This window comes from Pseudophryne corroboree, chromosome 7, assembly GCF_028390025.1.
Source record: "Pseudophryne corroboree isolate aPseCor3 chromosome 7, aPseCor3.hap2, whole genome shotgun sequence".
NCBI classification, from domain to species: Eukaryota; Metazoa; Chordata; class Amphibia; order Anura; family Myobatrachidae; genus Pseudophryne; species Pseudophryne corroboree.
Window position 1 is genome coordinate 298,777,771 of NC_086450.1, and position 14,887 is coordinate 298,792,657.

Sequence of the window (14,887 nt, forward strand, 5' to 3'; positions counted from 1 at the left end):
TGATGTTGATGTGCTGGGCTATAGATGTGTCCTGCTACAGCCTTGATGCTTTTAGCAGCATGCTGTAGTGGGACCGCAAGACAAGAACAGTGCAGCATGCAGCACTCGTTCTCATTGTTGCCAGATCCTGTAGAAGTGAAGGAGAGGTGGGCGCATGCGCATGCAGGCTCCCATTCAAGTCTATGGTGTAGCTGGAGCGTGCAACTGCACATGCCCCTCTATGCCATGCTGAATATGTCACGTCTAGCAATGTTTGAGGATCCGGCAGCTGAGACTTGCGTGAGTAGGTAGATGGCTGTGGGTGAACAAGATGAGGGGGTTGGATATAGTTCCTTCGCATGGGACACGGAACAATGAAGAATGTAGGCGGGGTTAAAAGTCAAATAATAGTATTTATTATGTACAGGGCTGAGGTAGAGAACTGTGGCTGGAGCACGTTGGTTAAAGAACGTAGTTGCGGATAAAGCACTGCAGGTTGTGGCTTGGAAGACAAGGTTGTGAATAATGAGATGCGGAACTGTGGATGGTGGTTAAAAGATGTGGCTGGAGGTAAGAACTGTGGACTGTGATTTGAAAGACGAGACTGTAGATAATAAACTTTGGAACTGTGGATGGTAGTTGAAGATGTGGCTGGAGACAAGGACTGTGGTTTGGAGGATGAGGCTGAAGATAACAATCTGCAGGTTGTGATCGGTGGTACAAAGACGTGGCTGGTGAAGTAGATCTGTGGAGTGTGGCTTGAAAGACGAAGCAGAAGACCCGGGGCCGACTGTGCCCAAAAGGGTCTTACTGGACCGTGTTTTCCAGGAGTGCTTCCACAGGCAGTAGCAGGTTAGGAATGGTAGGACTGCAGCAGCAACAGAGAACCGACCAAGCAGGAGCAGGAGTAACCAGAATACGACAAGGATCCTGGGAGCACAGGCTAAAGCACCTACAACAGGGTTGTAACTTGAAGCACTGGCATCCCTGTCCTAAACCAGTCCCCTTTTATAGGGAGAGCTTCCCCTGGATTGCCTGGAAGAAACAGGAAACAGGAACTATGCTTAAAACTTGGTCTCCAACATGGCGGCGCCCAGTAATGCAGACCTTTCTGCAAAGCCACATTGCTCACTGCCTCTGGTCTCCTAGCAACGGCTCAGCAAGAGCGACCCACTATAGCGGCGTCCCGCCACCACGAGCGGATGCCCTCAACGCTGCCACTGCTGTTCACGGACCCGGCGCAGCAGCCCACCTCCGCCGCTGCCCACACACCGCCAGAGAAGCCAGCCCCGCGGCACCAGTGTACCGGTAAGACTCCGGACGCTGACAGCATACACATAACAGCAAGTACATAAGAGGACTCATCCGTATGCTGTTAATTGACTGATTCTTGGTTTAGGGATAGTTGGATATCCAGGATACTATTTGATATATGATCATCTGCTTTAATTAGAATCATTTATTTTTCTTATATCATAATTAGAGATGAGTGGGTTCAGTTCTCCGAGAACCGAACCCCCCCCCGAACTTCACGTGGTTTACCCGGTCCGAGGCAGCCTCGGTTCTTCCCGCCTTACTCGCAAAACCTGAACGGGGAAAATGTCATCATCCCGCTGTCGGATTCTCGCGAGATTCAGATTCCATATAAAGAGCCGAGCGTCGCCGCCATTTTCACTCGTGCATTGTAGATTAAGCGGAGAGGACGTGGATACGTTCTCTGATTGAAAAGCTCAATATCAGCTCAATATCTGGGCTTAGTATTAGTGATGCATTGTGGTGACCAGCATACTACAGTACAATAGTCCAGTGCTGTTCTTGCTGCCCAATGTCAGTTCTAGTATCCTCATCAGTGCTCAGGATCACTACTCATTGTCTTGTGCTGCATTGTGGTGACCAGTATACTACAGTACAATAGTCCAGTGCTGTTCTCGCTGCCCAGTGTCAGTTCTAGTATCCTCATCAGTGCTCTGTATCACTACTCATTGTCTTGTGCTGCATTGTGGTGACCAGTATACTACAGTAAAATAGTCCAGTGCTGTTCTCGCTGCCCAGTGTCAGTTCTAGTATCCTCATGAGTGCTCAGGATCAGTGCTCATTGTCTTGCTGCTGCATTGTGGTGACCAGTATACTACAGTAAAATAGTCCAGTGCTGTTCTCGCTGCCCAGTGTCAGTTCTAGTATCCTCATCAGTGCTCAGTGTCACTACTCATTGTCTTGTGCTGCATTGTGGTGACCAGTATACTACAGTACAATAGTCCAGTGCTGTTCTCGCTGCCCAGTGTCAGTTCTAGTATCCTTATCAGTGCTCAGTATCACTACTCATTGTCTTGTGCTGCATTGTGGTGACCAGTATACTACAGTACATTATTAAAAGTCCAGTGTCTTGTGCTGAATCTTGCTGCTGTAGGGTGCTGTGGTAGTGTCCTGTCACTGTGTATAGGTCATCATCATTCCAGTCACAGTGGTATCTGGTATCTATGTAGTGGTATCTAATTCCAGACATTACTGCCGTCTAATTCCAGATATATTACTGGCATATAATTCCACACATTAAAGAATGGAGAACAAAAATTTTGAGGGTAAAATAGGGAAAGATCAAGATCCACTTCCACCTAGTCATGGCAGAGACGATTCAATTGCATCAACATCATCTGCCAAGGCCAATGCCCAATGTCATAGCAGAAAGCATGTAAAATTCAAAAAACAAAAGTTCAGTAAAATGACCCAAAAATCTAAATTAAAAGCATCTGAGGAGAAGCGTAAACTTGCCAATATGCTATTTACGACACGGAGTGGCAAGGAACAGCTGAGGCCCTGGCCTATCTTCATGGCTAGTGGTTCAGCTTCATATGAGGATGGAAGCACTCATCCTCCTGCTAGAAAAATTAAAAGAGTTAAGCTGGCAAAAGGACAGCAAAGAACTTTGCGTTCTTCTAAATCACAAATCCCTAAGGAGAGTCCAATTGTGTCGGTTGCGATGCCTGACCTTCCCAACACTGGACGGGAAGAGGTGGCTCCGTCCACCATTTGCACGCCCCCTGCAAGTGCTGGAAGGAGCACCACAGTCCAGTTCCTGATAGTCAAATTGAAGATGTCACTGTTGAAGTACACCAGGATGAGGATATGGGTGTTGCTGGCGCTGAGGAGGAAATTGATAAGGAGGATTCTGATGGTGAGATGGTTTGTTTAAGTCAGGCACCCGGGGGGACACCTGTTGTCTGTGGGACGAATAAGGCCACTAACATGCCTGGTCAAAATACCAAAAAAATCACCTCTTCTGTGTGTAATTATTTCATCAGAAATGCGGACAACTGGTGTCAAGCCGTGTGTTGCCTTTGTCAAGCTGTAATAAGTAGGGGTAAGGACATTAACCACCTAGGAACGTCCTCCTTTATACAACACCTGGAGCGCATTCATCAGAAGTCATTGACAAGTTCAAAAACTTTGGGTGACAGCAGAAGCAGTCCACTGACAACTAAATCCCTTCTTCCTCTTGTACCCAAGCTCCTGCAAACCACACCACCAACTCCCTCAATGTCAATTTCCTCCTTAGACAGGAATGCCAATAGTCCTGAAGGCCATGTCACTGGCAAGTCTGATGAGTCCTCTCCTAACTGGGATTCCTCCAATGGATCCTTGAGTGTAACACCTACTGCTGCTGGCGTTGCTGTTGTTGCTGCTAGGAGTCGATCGTCATCCCAGAGGGGAAGTCGGAAGACCACTTGTACTACTTCCAGTAAGCAATTGACTGTCCAACAGTCCTTTGCGAGGAGGATGAAATATCACAGCAGTCATCCTGTTGCAAAGCAGATAATTCAGGCCTTGACAACTATGTTGGTGTTAGAGGTGCGTCCGGTATCCGCCGTTAGTTCACAGGGACTTATAGAATTGCTTGAGGTAGTGTGTCCCCAGTACCAAATACCATCTAGGTTCCACTTCTCTAGGCAGGCGATACTGAGAATGTACACAAACATCAGAAAAAGAGTCACCAGTGTCCTAAAAAATGCAGTTGTATTCACTGTCCACTTAACCACAGACATGTGGACAAGTGGAGCAGGGCAGACTAAGGACTATATGACTGTGACAGCCCACTGGGTAGATGTATTGCCTCCCGCAGCAACAACAGCAGCAGCACCAGTAGCAGCATCTCGCAAACGCCAACTCGTTCCTAGGCAGGCTACGCTTTGTATCACCGCTTTCCATAAGAGGCACACAGCTGACAACCTCTTATGGAACTGAGGAACATCATCGCAGATTGGCTTACCCCACTTGAACTCTCCTAGGGATTTGTGACATCGGACAATGACACCAATATTGTGCGTGCATTACATGTGGGCAAATTCCAGCACGTCCCATGTTTTGCACATACAATGAATTTGGTGGTGCAGAATTTAAAAAAAAATGACAGGGGCGTGCAGGAGATGCTGTCGGTGGCCCGAAGAATTGCAGGCCACATTCAGCCACTGCATGCCGAATACTGGAGCACCAGCAAACACTCCTGAACATGCCCTGCCATCAGCTGAAGCAAGAGGTGGTAACGAGGTGGAATTCAACCCTCTATATGCTTCAGAGGATGGAAGAGCAGCAAAAGGCCATTCAAGCCTATACATCTGCCTACGATATAGGCAAAGGAGGGGGAATGCACCTGACTCAAGCAGAGTGAAGAATGATTTCAACGTTGTGCAAGGTTCTCCAACCCTTTGAACTTGCCACACTTGAAGTCAGTTCAGACACTTCCAGCCTAAGTCAGGTCATTCCCCTCATCAGGCTTTTGCAGAAGCAGCTGAGAGATTGAAGGAGGAGCTAAAACGGAGCGATTCCGCTAGGCATGTGGGACTTGTGGATGGAGCCCTTCATTCGCTTAACCAGGATTCACGGGTGGTCAATCTGTTGAAATCAGAGCACTACATTTTGGCCACCGTGCTCGATCCTAGGTTTAAAGCCTACGTTGTATCTCTCTTTCCAGCAGACACAAGTCTGCAGATGTTCAAAGACCTGCTGGTAAGACAATTGTCAAGTCAAGTGGAACGTGACCCACCAACAGCTCCTCCTTCATTTTCTCCCGCCACTGGAGCTGCCAGGAAAAGGATAACATTTCCAAAACCACCCGCTGGCGGTGATGCAGGCCAGTCAGGAGCAATAATTGACATCTGGTCCGGACTGAAGGACCTGCCAACGATTACTGACATGTCGTCTACTGTCACTGCATATGATTCTGTCACCATTGAAAGAATGGTGGAGGATTATATGAGTGACAGCATCCAAGTAGGCATGTCAGACAGTCCGTACATATAATGGCAAGAAAAAGGGGCAATTTGGAGGCCCTTGCACAAACTGGCTTTATTTTACCTGAGTTGCACCCCCTCCAGTGTGTACTCTGAAATAGTGTTTAGTGCAGCCGCTCACCTTGTCAGCAATCGGCGTACGAGGTTACTTACAGAAAATGTGGAGAAGATGATGTTCATCAAAGTGAATTATAATCAATTCCTCCGTGGAGACATTTACCAGCAATTGCTTCCAGAAAGTACACAGGGACCTGTGATGGTGTATTCCAGTGGGGACGAATGAATACTCTGTGAGGAGCAGGATGTACACAGTTAAAGGGGTGAGGAATTGGACGATGAGGAGGAGGATGACATCTTGCCTCTGTAGAGCCAGTTTTTGCAAGGAGAGATTGATTGCTTCTTTTTTGGTGGGGGCCCAAACCAACCAATCATTTCAGCCACAGTTGTGTGGCAGACCCTGTCACTGAAAGGATGGGTTTGTTAAAGTGTGCATGTCCTGTTTATACAACATAAAGGGTGGGTGGGAGGACCCAAGGACAATTCCATCTTGCACCTCTTTTTTTATTTATCTTTGCATCATGTGCTGTTTGGGGACTATTTTTTTAAGTGCCATCCTGTCTGACACTGCAGTGACACTCCTAGATGGGCCCGGTCTTTGTGCCGCCCACTTGGGTCGCTTAGCTTAGTCATCCAGCGACCTTGGTGCAAATTTTAGGACTAAACATAATATTGTGAGGTGTGAGGTGTTCAGAATAGACTGGAAATTAGTGGAAATTATGGTTATTGAGGTTAATAATACTATTGGATCAATATTACCCCCAAATTCTATGATTTAAGCTGTTTTTGAGGGTTTTCTTGAAAAAAAAACAGAAAAGCACGCATACACAAGGCGCTCAGAGGTTAAAAATAGTACACCACAATAGGAGCTTTAAAATATAAGTATAATCACCCCGCTATTTCCAGATAGAGCAGGCTTGCAATCTAGACTCAAATTTTCTTATTTCACCTTTCTTAATAGGAATCTAGAAAGACACAACGTGACTACCTCCACATATCATGTGTTTGAGGTAGAGCACAAAGAATACAAGAGATAGTGTAGTAGTCCTTTTACAAAGGGTAGTCTCTAAATAAATCAATGCACTTACAAACATATGTTAATAAACAGCGTGTTTCATGATCCCACACGGCAAACTGCTTACCATCCAGCTGAGGATATCTGGGCAAGGATCTGGACCGATGTATAAATCTAAAAAATAAGTGCGACTACCTCCACATAATATGTGTTTTGAGGTTTGAGGCACATAAAGAAGAGATAGTGCAATAATCCTTTTAACATGTAAAGAATTTAATACATCAATGCACTTACAAACAAACGTAGTTAAAACAGCATTTAAAACCAAGTTTCCACAAGGTATCCAGCTTAGCAGATAGTAGCAGCCACCCTCAGATCCCGGTCTAAGATGGAAAGCTAGACAGGTGAGTGATCCCTCAGTCCGGATAAGAGGGTCCACACAGAGAGTAGTTTACCACGTTCAGCCGTCGGGTCCTTGTAGTGTTCCTCTTCCATACACTCGATCTACAAGGACCCGACGGCTGAACGTGGTAAACTACTCTCTGTGTGGACCCTCTTATCCGGACTGAGGGATCACTCACCTGTCTAGCTTTCCATCTTAGACCGGGATCTGAGGGTGGCTGCTACTATCTGCTAAGCTGGATACCTTGTGGAAACTTGGTTTTAAATGCTGTTTTAACTACGTTTGTTTGTAAGTGCATTGATGTATTAAATTCTTTACATGTTAAAAGGATTATTGCACTATCTCTTCTTTATGTGCCTCAAACCTCAAAACACATATTATGTGGAGGTAGTCGCACTTATTTTTTAGATTTATACATCGGTCCAGATCCTTGCCCAGATATCCTCAGCTGGATGGTAAGCAGTTTGCCGTGTGGGATCATGAAACACGCTGTTTATTAACATATGTTTGTAAGTGCATTGATTTATTTAGAGACTACCCTTTGTAAAAGGACTACTACACTATCTCTTGTATTCTTTGTGCTCTACCTCAAACACATGATATGTGGAGGTAGTCACGTTGTGTCTTTCTAGATTCCTATTAAGAAAGGTGAAATAAGAAAATTTGAGTCTAGATTGCAAGCCTGCTCTATCTGGAAATAGCAGGGTGATTATACTTATATTTTAAAGCTCCTATTGTGGTGTACTATTTTTAACCTCTGAGCGCCTTGTGTATGCGTGCTTTTCTACTTCTATATATCGTTTTAAGTGTTTCTTTGGATGTACACTCTATCACGCATATTTAGGCTGCACCCTTGGTTTTAATTGCGCACATTTTTTCCCTACCTTCTGTTCCACGTTTTTGAAAAAAAAACACCCAAATCCAAAACACACCCGAATCCGACAAAAATTCTTAAGGGAGGTTTTGCCAAAATGGGTCCGAATCCAAAACACGACCTTGGAACTGAATCCAAAACCAAAACACAAAACCCAAAAAATGCCCGCTGCACATCTCTAATCACAATTAGGGAGGCCAATCCCGTGATCGGCATGATCCCGGGATTTAGGGCCAAAAATGGGTGGGATTCAATCCCGGGATTGGAAGGTCCAATCCCAGGGATTGAGGGATCAGCATTGACTGTCCACAGGACACTCAAACACTGCCCGGCTTCCTACTTCCGGCTCCCCTGGTGCAGCGTGAGGTCACGCTGCACCGTCAGCCGCTGCTGTGGGAGAGAATGTGGAGTTTCCCGCCCGTGGTATATGGTTAGTTATGTGTTTGCGGAGCTGGGAGGGGTGGCCACATAGTTAAAAGTCAATCCCGAGTATCCTGGGAATTCCAGGATTGGCCATTTTTCAATCCCAATACCCAGGATTGAAAAAATGGCCCGGGATTGACTTCCCTAATCACAATTCTTGCAAGTTAATGATTTATTGGAAGTAATATAATAATTTTGATATAATATTAATTATACATTTTTTATTGTACACCACACCAGAGTCAGATTGCATTTTTTCTCTCTGTGCATATTTTTTTCTCTTAGAAATAATATACAGTACTGTCCGAACAAAAGTTAGCAAGCAATAACTTGAACTAAATCACACATTTATTTAAAAATGTTTTACATATTTTTGGATGACCATCACATTTTGCTGGAGTAGGGATTTCACGAGACTCTAAAGGAATTGGGCATGAGGGTTGGAAACCATCAAAACTTATCCAAGTACTGTATGTAAATAGATCTTGCAAATAGTGCTTCATCATTCTGTGTGTCTTCTTGTTTGTCCAAGCAACCTGCTAGAGTTTATCCTGGGTCTCTCTTTACAGTGAAATTATATTGAAGCCACATATTAAGTGGTCAGGTCTTACTGTCAGAATAGGAATGTGGTTAATGTCATTTCTCTTTGTCACAACTTATCCAGAGGCTTGGGCAGTGTTGGACTGGGGCATGTATGGCCACCAAGGAATGCAGTGATTGGGACCAATGTTTAGGGGCATGGCCAGTCTCCAGAGAGGGCATGGTCAGCTGTCACAGAGGTTTAGCTAACCATAAGAGAGTCCATGCTTTATTCCCTTGATATATATATATATATATATATATATATACATACACACTTTATATGTAGCAGCAAAGCCCTGGCACTCTGGCCTAATCCACTACTTGCTCTGGTGCTGTGGCGTCATGAGGGGGTGCATGGAGTGCGGCCCACACACAGGTGTCACCCTTCAATGGGGTGACACCAAAAAGAGCTGTACACCCACACTCACTTCTGCCAGTAATTCAGACACCCGCCTGGCCTGATTATTTTCGCCGCTGCGTCGCTGCCAGATATGTACTGCCGCAATCTATAGATGCCGGGTGCAAGACGTCACTCCCATGACGTCATCACGCATGCTTGCACCGTAAGGCAGGCCATTCTGTGAGGGAGAATGGGAGTCGAGTGCATGGTGCCCACGTGGGGTGGGCCCGGCTCCCGTCTTTGCAGCTAGCGGGGTACCCGGCTCTCCTCCCTGCCTGTCACTGCCGGAGCACCGCCGGGCACACTGCCGGAGCACCACCGGGCGCGCACAGGAGATGCGCCTGGATCTCGTCCCTGCCGCTGAAGGAGCACCGCCAGGCGTGCACAGGAGATGCTCCTGGATCTCATCCCTGCCGCTGAAGAAGTACCGCCGGGCGCGCACAGGAGATGCGCCTGGATCTCGTCCCTGTCGCTGAAGGAGCACCGTCGGGCGCTTGGTTCCTGTACCTGCCGCCGCTGGAGCTAGTAGGCTTTCAAATTAAATGACAGTCTCCAATATGTTCCTCTCCCACCCAGTGTCCCAATCCCTAGTCTGTCCCCCTCCCACTCTGCATCCTCTCCCACCCAGTGTTCCAGTCTCCAGTATGTCCCCCTCCCACTCTGCGTCCTCTCCCACCCAGTGTTCCAATCCCTAGTCTTTCCCTCTCCCACCCTGCATCCTCTCCCACCCAGCGTCCCAATCCCCAGTATGTCCTCCTCCCACCCTGCGTCCTCTCCCACCCAGTGACCCAATCCCCAGTATGTCCCCCTCCCACTCTGCGTCCTCTCCCACCCAGCATCCCAATCCCCAGTATGTCCCCATCCCACTCTGCATCCTCTTCCACCCAGCATCCCATTCCCCAGTATGTCTCCATCCCACTCTGCATCCTCTCCCACCCAGCATCCCAATCCCCGGTATGTCCCCATCCTACTCGGCGTACTCTCCCACCCAGCGTCCCAATCCCCGGTATGTCCCCCTCCCACTCTGCGTCCGCTCCCACCCAGCGTCCCAATCCCCAGTATGTCCCCCTCCCACTCTGCATCCTCTCCCACCCAGTGTCCAAATACCCAGTATGTCCCCCTCCCACCTAGTGTGCCAATACCCAGTATGTCCCTCTACCACCCAACGTCCCATTCCTCAGTATGTCCCTCTCCCACCCAGCATCCCAATCCTCAGTATGTCCCTCTCCCACCCAGTGCCCCAGTCTGTCCCCCTCCCACCCTGCATCCTCTCCCACCCAGTGTCCCAATCCCTAGTATGTCCCTCTCCCACTCTGTATCCTCTCCCACCCAGCGTACCAATCCCCAGTATGCCCTCCTCCCACTCTGCATCCTCTCCCACATAGTGTTCCAGTCCCCAGTATGTCCTCCTCCCACTCTGCATCCTTTCCCACCCAGCATCTCCCCCCTTCCTCTGTCCCTCTATCTATTATGTCTATCTCCCACCCTGCATCCCCCTCTCACCTCTCAAAATTCCCTCTCCGATCACCATATGTGTGTATGTGTATGTATATGTATGTACATATATATATATATATATATATATATATACAGTATATATATATATATATATTTATATTATACACACACACTGATAAGAAACCGTGTGGTGTGCTATGGGAAGAGGTCCACGGGGGGTGACACCATGAGTTACCACACCGGGTGACACCAACCCTAGTGACGCCTCTGCTCTGGTGTCGTCCCTGTGGATACTTGGCAGACCCACCGATATACCAGACAGCAGAACGGGCAGCACTCAGAGACTCAAAAAGAGTTTAAATGCATAAAACCCCTCAAGGTGTGTTTTTAATCATAGAGATGTTTTGGGGTCTTGATCCTTCTTCAGGGCAGTGTTGACCTGGGGCATGTAGAACCCACCATGGAATGCAATTAGGGAAGCCAATCCCGGGCCATTTTTCAATCCCGGGTATTGGGATTGAAAAATGGCCAATCCTGGGATTCCCATGATACCCGGGATTGGCTTTTAACTAGTGATGAGCGGATTCGGTTTTACTCGGTTTTACTCGGTTTTACTCGGTTCTCAAAACGGCATCTTATTGGCTCACGGATGTCACGTGTTTTGGATAGCCAATAAGATGCCGTTTTGAGAACCGAGTAAAACCGAGTAAAACCGAGTAAAACCGAACCTCGCTCATCACTACTTTTAACTATGTGGCCGCCCTCCTGCCCCACACACATAACTAACTGTTTACCGCAGGCGGGTGGTAAACTCCACATTCTCTCCCTCAGCAGCGGCTGACGGCGCAGCGTGACCTCATGCTGTGCCAGGGAAGCAGGAAGGAGAAAGCCGGGCAGCATCTGAGCGTCCTGTGGACGCTCAACGCTGATCCCGGGATTGAATCCTGGCCATTTTTATCCCTAAATCCCGGGACCAATGTTTAGGGGCATGGCCAGTCTCAAGAGAGGGTGTGGCCAGCTGTCACAGAGGTTTAGCTAACCATAAGAGAGTCCATTGTCTAGTCCCTTGATAAATATATATTATATATATATATATATAAAATACTGCTAGTGTATGCATGATACTGTAACATATGTTTAATTCAAGTGCACAGTCTGGAACCTGATCACAAGAAAAGGGGGTTGGGCCTCTAGGCAGAGGACCCCACCGGGGTGTACCCCTGTGGGCCAGTCCAACCCTGGGCTTGGTCATAGATTTACTTAAGCTTACAACACAAAGAAGTAGTGGCATTGCCCATAGCAACCAATCAGATTGTAGCTAGCATTTCTCTATTGCATTTTAGAAAATTATAGACAAAATCGGGTTCGATGCTGTGGGCAACACCATCTCTTCTCTGTTTTAGAAGTTCTCGAAAATCTACATCTTGGCATTTAATGGGGCACTAGTCATTAGGGACCTCAGCAAGGAAGTGTGGGTTCCACTGTTGACACACCCAACTGGTTGCAACTCTCCTGATGAGCATTAGAAATGACTACAGGGAAATGGAAATGTGATAATAAGGTGTCAGGCAATATGGTGCAGTACTACTAGCTATCTGGGAGACACAGAGCATCACATATATGTAATATATTAGAGATAGGCCTACACCCTAAGTGCTGAAAGGCAGAAACAGGATCTGGAATCCTAAGGTCTGGAGAACAAAAAAGCATGAATTTGAGGTTATTGGATTTTTAATATGCTGACATAGGCACACTGGGCACACTTTAGACACGGTGGTTTAGATTGTAAAAAATTAAGCAAATGGAGGCAAATTGGTGGTGACAAAGACAATGGAGCATTGCATACTGGATTATTGCTTGGCACAATGGAGCACAGCACACTAAAGTGGTGCTTAGTATACTGGAGCATAATATACTGAAATGGTGATTCATATACTGGAGCATGGCACACTGAGGTGAAGGCTAGGACAGTGAAGCATGGCATCCAAGGAGATGTAAAGGAATACAAAACAGTGAGAGAGTCAGCATCCAGAAAAGTAAGACAAAGATCTGACCCATGTGTGTACACTGTTCAAATTTAAACAGCCCTCATGCTAGAGAGGGGGCTGTCATTGACAGAGCTTATCATTTTACTGGAGATAATAAGGAGATCATTGTCGATGGTCAATGCTTTAGGAAAAATAGTGACTCATGCAGCTCCTATCCGAAAGCAGTCTCAAGGTCTGACAGTATTACTTACAAGATAGCAAGTACCCAAGACTTCTCAGGGACCTCCTATGATACTTTTGTGAAGTTATGATTGCAGCAAATGACTATGTATGTGGAGATGACAGTGTTACTAGTGCACTGTCATTTGTCATCTACAGCTGGGGTAGAGATGTGCCCTTTGTCACAGGGCACATCAGAGCAGCGGCAGCAGGTGTCTGGTGCCGGGACCGTGTATTGGTTCCCTGCGCCGGACCAGAAGTGGTGATGGACAGTGCCGCAGTAGCGGCACTTAAAATTTGGCGTCAATTCAGCAGCTAGTAGGACGTGCCAACAGTGGCCTTTCAAAACGGCGCCCTCCATGAGCCAATCATGGCTCGCAGAGCTGCAGCCAATGGCAAGCGGCCAGGGTGAGCCAATCCGAGCTTGCTGCATTAGACATGGCCCCGCCCCCAGCATCTGACGTCAGACCGCGTGCGGGAGCAGAAGAGGAAGCAGGCCATGCTGAAGAGAGGTAAAGAGATGGGCGGCACTGAAGAGAAGAGGATGCCACGGAGGGAGTTCCTGAGGCCGCGGAAGAGGCCTGAAGACCCAGGTGGCACCAGAGAAGATGTCTGGCAGCGGCTGGACTTGGAGAAATGGCGGCAGCGACGCTGGCCAAGATGGGCAAGTGGCAGAAGAAAGAGGTGCGGGCTGGAGAGGCCAACAGGGGTGGAAAGGAAAAGAGCTGACAATGCTCCCCCCGGGTGCCTCTCCCAATGGACAGTTAGGCCCTCAGTGAGGCACCTGTTGCCTATCCCCTCCCTAGACCACCAGGGATCAGGCATTAGGTCCGTGGGGACAGTCAGGCCACAGGCCTGTGGGCATGATAGGCAGGCACTAGGCCCATGACCAAAATCAGGCATTAGGCCTGTGACCACATTAGAGGGCATTAGGCCCTAGTACAACTGCGGCCAAGTAAGGATATATGGTGACTGAGCACTTTATTTAGATAGTGAAGGGTCTCCTGGAGCATCCGGGGCAGTAAGCCAATTCACTGCAGGTAAAGGAGGTGGCAGGCTGTTCGGCAGCCACTCACCTGTGTCTAAGGTGATATTCCCCTGTGTGGAAGAGCGGTCCAGCTCCACACACATAGCTGTAGTCTGCTGCCAGCAACCCATGATAGCAAGGAAAGGAGAAGAGGGGTGGCCAGCTTTGGATAGGTGGGATCTGTGACATAGTGAGAGGTGATTTATTGAAGGGACAGCACCATCAAACATATCTGCACGTACTTTATTGTGTTGTTTTCATCCAGGGCCAAGTTGTAGAATTGTTGTGTTTAGTTTTGTTGCACCACACACACAGATTTAGTTTGAGGGCTCTGCTGTTGTAGATAGTGTAGTGGTGTTAAACCGGGATAGAGTTAGGCCCTGCACGGTAGTGTGGTTCTTATCTCCTTACAGGGACCTGTAAGCGAAGAAGGAGAAGTTTAGCGTGCAAGATTTGTGACGATGAGAAACATATCTGTCTGTGTGCCTCTATCAGTGTCTGTCTGTTCCCTACCTATACTCCTTTCTTCTGGGCGAACGGTGAAGCTTGAACGCCGGTACAAGGTTGAATTTACACCTGGTGCGAGAGTACCAATAGGTGAAATTTGGGCTCTGAGGCAGAGTTCCAAGGATGACCTTCACCTAGCCTGGAAGCATTATTTCCCTTAGTTTCAGAGGGCATTTTGGTCCACAGTTAGGCGGAACAGTACTCAACAATCTCCTTCCCCCTAGGTCGTCGTGTCCGGGTCCATTTGGAGTTCCAGGTCTGTCTGAGTTTCCACGACCTGAAGGTAAGAGGGTGCGGCGCCTGGTAAGTATTGAGTCTACACCTGCATGGCAGCAGGCGCTACTCCGCCAATCTCACACTGTTCTTGCAGAGTATCCTCAAATGTTGCAGTAGTCGGTGTTGTAATAACCTCAGTACTGTACTACTGTATAACATTTTGCTGATTGATATTTACTGTTGTTTTGCATTGCTTGCAAACTCTAACACCCAGAGCACTACAGCCATCCATGTTTTTGAAATTTTCTTGCTGGAGTACAAGTATAATCAAATTGATATACAGTACAGAGGTGGTACTACTGTAATTATTATTTAACTTGTAGTTTGGTGAGGAGACCTGGAAAACATGTATTGCTTATGATAGCTGTTGACTGGATATGGGAAACACCAGAGT